Below are 6,722 nucleotides of genomic sequence, written 5' to 3'. Positions count from 1 at the left end.
GATACAGAGAAACCCAACCAGCATATGACCCCCTATGAACAAGAACTTTGGCGACAGTGGGAAGGAAAAACTCCCTTTTAACAGGAAGAAACCTCCGACAGAACCAGGCTCAGGGAGGGGCGGGGCCATCTGCTGTGATTGGTTGGGGTGAGAGAAGGAAGACAGGATAAAGACATGCTGTGGAAGAGAGACAGATATTAATTTCATAAATTCAGTTAGATATTATGCCCCATAACGTAACTTGGATGATACAGATTTTTAAGTGTGGCAGTACTTGTTGATTATGTGACTACAGAAACAAAAGATCAAAACTAAAATGTAGTCAATTCAAAATGTGTCCATATTCTATATAAAGAAAATGTCAATTTCTGTAGTGAAGATTCAAATATATTTATTACATCATATTTAAAGTAAACTAAAAACACAAAAGAGCCTTTTCCTTTAAAATCCGTCTGAAATTTGTGGTTTCCAGAAATGTGAACAGAGTGAGACATCATCACAGCATCCTCATCACTGCGAGGGTCCGCTTGGTACTCGCGGGAGCGGAGACCCCGCCCCAGGCTGCGTCATTACAGTGTTAGATAATAAACAGGAAGTGTACTTATATGTCCACAAACCGCTGAAGCAGAATGACAGGAAACAGCTGTACCTGTGTTCTAGGACCAGGTGTGGACCCGGGAACCTGCGGTCCGTCTACACCAAGCGTGCAAGACCAAAGCATGAAGGTCACGATGGACCTCTCCCATCCCAGCAACTCTGGTCACTGAGGTCCGGAAGCGTCTGTGCTCCCTTAAGACCAAAACAGAGAGAATGAGGAGGAGCTTCTTTAGTTTTGTTCTCTGTGTTCTCAAATCTCGTGTTTGTGCATTTTTATGGCTTTATGAGCTTCTGTTCTTGTTATTTTTGTTACCACTGACATGCGAGTTGGTTCTCATTAGTTCCCTTTTGTGTTCTTGGCCATTGATTAAGTTGTAATTTTGAGTTTAAGTCCCGCCTCCCGAGTCCTGCATTTGGGTCCACATCCTTCCTTTCACACTGCTGATCCATGACGTTCAGCGATTAAACTACAACAGGATGCAACAAAAACTCCTTATGAAACAAATTTGAAACTGCAGAATTAACTCAGTTTAGAAAACTTACTCATTGAGTAGGAGCTGATCAATTTGTATGAGAGCCATCACTGCAGTGTTAAATTAGAAAAAAAACCTCTGTAAAGTAAAATATTTACACCCGTTCTCACTCCCGACACGTAAAAGATGGTGTCCTGGATCTCTGCCCACATCTGGACCACTGAGCTCCTGAACAGTCTGAGATAAATCCGGGCCCATCTCATAGAACTTTATTAATTCTGAAGGCGAATCAGCATTAACAAAGCAAACACAAATTTCCTTACTTTTTGTTCAAGGTTTATAATGCTCACATTCAAAGTTTTGACCAGTTAAAATTACCAGTTAACCTGAGAAGCATCTCTTTGGACTCTTACCAGAAACTCATGCAGACAAACTCCTTTTGTGAACCCTGGACACTCGGCACAGAACGAACTGACCAGCAGATTCAAACCAGTAACCTCCTTCCTGTGAGGTACGAGTACTAACCACTGCACCGCGATGATCCATCTTTAAGGGTGGACCTTTGCTATTCTTGTTGTTAGAGCCCACAGCTCTGTTGTGCAGAGTTCCTAAGATTTTTGTCTTTTTTAGTACTTACATGCATTTAACAAAACAAAACACTTCCCAGGTCGATATATTCGCTTCCTGCAGTTTTCAGTTAACTGTAACGTGGAGACGGGTGACTGGAGTTTGAATCATTTGATCCAGTTTAAATTTAACGACAAAATGAAGGTTTGAGACAAAGTACGAGCATTTTGTGTTTCCATTAAAATAAGGATTGAGATGTAAATTGTCCCAGGCTGCATCCTCGTCCTGCTCATCACTGATTGGTTCAGAGGAGGAATCGAGCCTGAACACTCCTGTGACAGAATTATCATAATTATAATAATATTCAAATATCACTGAAGTTCTCAGGCAAAAAGATTTTGGGTGTAAAAACACCCAAAAAGCTGCTTTCAGTTCAGAGGACGCCGCCGCCGTTTCCAAACGTTTCCATAGTTACTGACAGATGATGCAGCAGATGTGCTGGTTTGAAACGCACTTTAATAAAGAGGTACGGGAGACATGAAGAAGACACTCCTGACCTCATTTATCTCGCACTATCTCTTCAGCCTGTTTGCATCTGTAATAACATTTGAATAAGTCATCTTCACTTTAAATGACTGCGAGCATCAAATGGACGTTACACGAGGACCTTCTGATAGGCGTGGGAGGAGGAACGATCAGATTTATATCAGATGGAGAGTTTTGATGCTGAACAGAGCGTCGGCATCTTTGTGTCGGGTAAGTTACCAAGTTTTTGTTTCGCATCTTTTTTTGCAGAAGCTCAAGCAGAAGCTCGGGAATCAGATGATGTCATCCTCTATGTCGCACTAAAACCTGTAATAACAGTCGGAAAAAGTGTAAACATAACAACATTTTAGTAATAAAAAACATTTAGTCACTTGTAGTTTTCTGTTGCGCTCTGAGCACTTTGAGGTTTTAATTTTGCTTTGTGATAATTTAATTATGAAAGGAAAAATCCTTTATGTCTTATTCGGACAGTATTTTACTTGTAAGCCTGTAATATTATACTTAGTGCCATCGAGAAAGAATTTTGTTCTGTTCAGATTAGACGCTGCTGATATTTTTGTGTTTGTGGTGTGACTTGTCGTATTTACTCAATCAGCCGTGAAAGTTGAATGAAAATAAATTTTTCTGTGAGTCAGAATTTCATGTTGAGGATTCTTCTTTTTTAAAAAGATGAATCTATGTGACTTATTTTATTTATTTTACAGTAGTGTGAAATTCAACTTTGTGCCAAATTGGAACTACAATATTGTTTTTTCCGTGTTCTTGTCATGTTCCTGGGTCATGTGACCCAGTATTCTGAGTTTCTTGGTGTTTTGTTCTTCTTTTTAGTCTCGTTTCATTTCGGTTTATCTGGTTACATTCTGCCATGTTTCATCTCTAAGTTTTCTTTGTTTGTCAAGTTCAAGTCATGTCTGGATCTCCTTATGTTTCCTGTTTTATTTTGAAAGAGTTTTGTGTTTATTATGTTTAGTTTGTCCTGTCATTGTATTAATTGCTGTCAGCTGTTTTCCCCATGTGATTCTACTTCCTTTGGTCATTCCTTATGTGTATTTAGTCTGTGTGTTCCACTCAGTCAGTGTCAGAGTGTCTGTTAACCTCACCACAGCTTTCATAGGTTTACTCCATTGTTTCTCTGTGTTTCTAGTTTACTCAGTGTTCTTGTCATAGTTTTTCACTGAGTGTCACAGCCTTTTTGTTAACAGTGTTCATAGCCTCCTTAGTTTCTCTAGTTCCTTGTTTTTTCTTCTGCAATCAGCCAATAAAGGCTCGCTTTATTTCTGAAACTACGTTTTGTCTCCACCGTGTCTGCATCTGGGTCTACCTCTTTCCTCACACCGGCGCACCCCGCTGTGACAGTTCTCTAATATTGTCATTTAAAACAGCAAAATTAATAATAAATGATGAAGCAAACAGGCCTCACATTTGAACACACCAGTCTTCACTGTTCAGGAAAACATCAGATCACTAACGGGACCTTGCAGCTGTTCCACCGATGGGAGCTTTTATTAACTGCTTAAAACTGGAAACATTGCATTGAGCCAAATGTGACAGTCGAGGGATTTAAAACCGAGACTCACAGAGACAAGAGACTAATGAGGTAGACTTTCCATTTAAATGGATCAGTGAAAATATTGCAGTATTGCTTAAGTATTGATGCAGTGCTGCTATGTTCAAACTGTTTGGGTATATTTGTCTTAACCCAACTACTCCTGGTTACAAAAGAGGAACAAGAAGATTACGAGGTGACAGCTCACAGCAACACTCCTCCCAGAGAGGCAAATAAAGACGCTGCGGCAGAGAAACAAACAGTTCAGGAAGTGAAGCAGAGGAGCGTGAGGGAGCAGCGCTCAGTGTACGGGACGTCCTCCAGCAACCTGAACCTGCAGCATAATAATTAAAAGATGACTCAGGGTCACAGTCAAAAGAAGGAAAGTTTAAAGGCCAAACAGCACGCGGTTCCACAGGAGAGCTGATAGCTCAGCCCAACTCTCTCATTCTGAACCTCAAAGAGCCACAAATAAGTCTGCCGTCTGAGAGCGAAGTGCTCTGATAGGACAACACGAAGTCACGAAGATGTGTTGAGGCCTGTATATCCAAGAAAAACATTTAGGTGAGCATAAGTTTACTGGGAACCATTAAAGAGAGATCTGAGAAACACAGGAAAAATCCAAAAATCAAACGGTTTAAAACGGATCGTCCAATCAAAACCTCTGTTGCTCATGAAGGTTTCCTCCTGTGTGAAGTGACCCCGAAGCAGCTGCATGGCGGTCATGATGAGAGCTTAGGAAAGGAGCTTGGATGCTTCCTTTATTCCCTCCTTTAGCAGCGAGAGTAAATAATGCTGTCGCACAGCTGATTACAGCAGCTCTCATAAAGTTCTCCCATTTGTGAATGTTGATCTAAATAAACTCAATCAGACAGTTTTGTGTTTGTAAATAAAGCGAGAAACATGGGTAAATATTCTAATCACAGTACAGCACATCTACATGGATCCTGGTATCTGACACAGCAGACAAACAGCGTGCCAAGAATATTTGTGCTCGTGCTTCTTTATGTTCGCATCATATACAGTCGCAGCATTTTGTGTCTACAGGTATGTGCGACAGTAATGCTTTGACCTAAGGTGATTGTTGAAGTATATGAACTGGGGATGTGATCATGCACTGCTCATCACTGTTTGACTTGACTGGTAACTGAAGTATTGCACTGGAAATAAACTGGTTTATTTTTCCTTATCAAAGGTGTCAAACAGTGTGGCAGCAGCCTGCATATATTTGAGCCCAAGGGCCTGCAAACACAGAATAGAGACAACGTCTCTGTCATGGTCACACATGTGAAACATGACTCGTCCGTAGGAATGGGTATCGTTTAGGTTTTATCCGATACCGGTGCCAAACCGGTACTTTTGAAATGGTGCCGGTGCTTAAACGGTGCTCGAACCGGTGCTTAAAGAATGGAGAACACAAACTTTGTCCAAAAACCTCTCATGTTCAGCTGTTTTTTTTTGTAAAAAGATAACAATGTTAGCCTTTTCTGCAGCTGTGGGGCATATATGGTATCACTCTTGGCTGGAAGCAGTGCTTAAACAATGGAAAAAACACAAACTTTGTCCTAAACCTCTCATGTTTAACTGTTTTCCACTTTTTCTTTGGTCATTTTAGCCTTTTTGTCCAGGGTGAAGGGAGTATCTGCCATCAAACAAGAAGACAGCCGCATGTAGCTATGATGATGTTAGCTAGTTCACCTTACATGCATTAATGTAATAACGTGGTTAGCCTACTCAACGTAAATTACACACGAACAACATTAAGCTCCTCACGCAGAGAAGAACGGCTGCTGCTGCATCATCATCCTCATCATTTCTGCTACACTGGCAGGGCTAGGGGCCAGGACTCTCCTCTTCGTGTTTTTGGGGGATGTTGCTAACTCCGGGTCCGATAACAGGCACCACACCCGCAGTAGACGTGCTCGGTGTGAGGTCTCGCAGCAAGCTATCAAATACGACGCATTTCTCGACTTTTTTAAAAACCGCTATGCGTCGCCAGGTGTTTCATCGGATTCGAGGTGTGACCTCCTTTGACAGTATCACAGTATCAGCTTAAAGCACTTGTTGCTGCTGAGTTTGCATCTTTTGCTGTGAAGTACAGCCAGACTTTTGACCGCTTCGCTTTGGGCATTTTTAATCTGTAGCTCTGCTCTAACAGAACGTACGTACCTGGGCCCGCCTACTATCCTCGGAAACATAAAATGATTGGCTAGAATCTAAAGTGTATCACAGCTCAGGAAAAAAAAGCACCGAAATAAAGCACCGAAATAAAGCACCGAAATGTGCGCTGCTTTTCGGTCTGGTTACTACCGTTTATGACAGATCATGGCACCAGATACTGGTACCCATCCCTACTCGTCCGTTTGAGTTTATCTGAACACTGAGACCAATATGGAGCCTTTCATTCAGCCCGACACAGGAGAGCACATGACCTTTGGGTCGTTCACTGATCACACCAGACAGGTTCTACTTAGACCATCAGGAAGCACGCTGCACAGTGCCGTGGAGGTCGAGTGAGTGGAGCTACTTGAGGGGCACAGTCAGGGCTCTGACCCACTGTGTGTGTGTTAGTCTCCCATAGGGATATGACTCCTCTGCATTGAGCCCATTCACCCAGTGAAGCAGTGGGCAGCCACCAATGCAGCGCCCGGGGAGCAGCGTGTAGGGACGGCACCTTGCTCAGGGGTACCTCAGGGTAGCCGTTCAGTGGAGTCGAACCCCGACCTTCCGATCATGAGGTAACCACTCCACCTACTGACCTGCGCTATCCCCGCTCTGATGAGCGATAAGTTTATCTTCCAGTCACCAGAAAGATGAAACAGTTTACCCAAACATGCGTCACACTCAGTTTGTCTGTCCGCCACGCTAATCTCTGCGGTCGGCTCGACTGTCACCACAAATCAAGGTTTCTGCTACAACCTTACTGACAGTCGTCAAAACAGGCGTAAACTTTATACTCTGTTTTCCTGAAATACTGGGGTTACTGCGCCCTG

This window comes from Copadichromis virginalis, linkage group LG11 (genome assembly GCF_057382275.1).
Source record: "Copadichromis virginalis isolate Kocher_CV1m ecotype Utaka linkage group LG11, C_Virginalis_male_GT1.1, whole genome shotgun sequence".
Taxonomy (NCBI): domain Eukaryota; kingdom Metazoa; phylum Chordata; class Actinopteri; order Cichliformes; family Cichlidae; genus Copadichromis; species Copadichromis virginalis.
The sequence above is the reverse complement of the archived record's forward strand: the minus strand, read 5'-3'. Positions refer to the sequence as shown.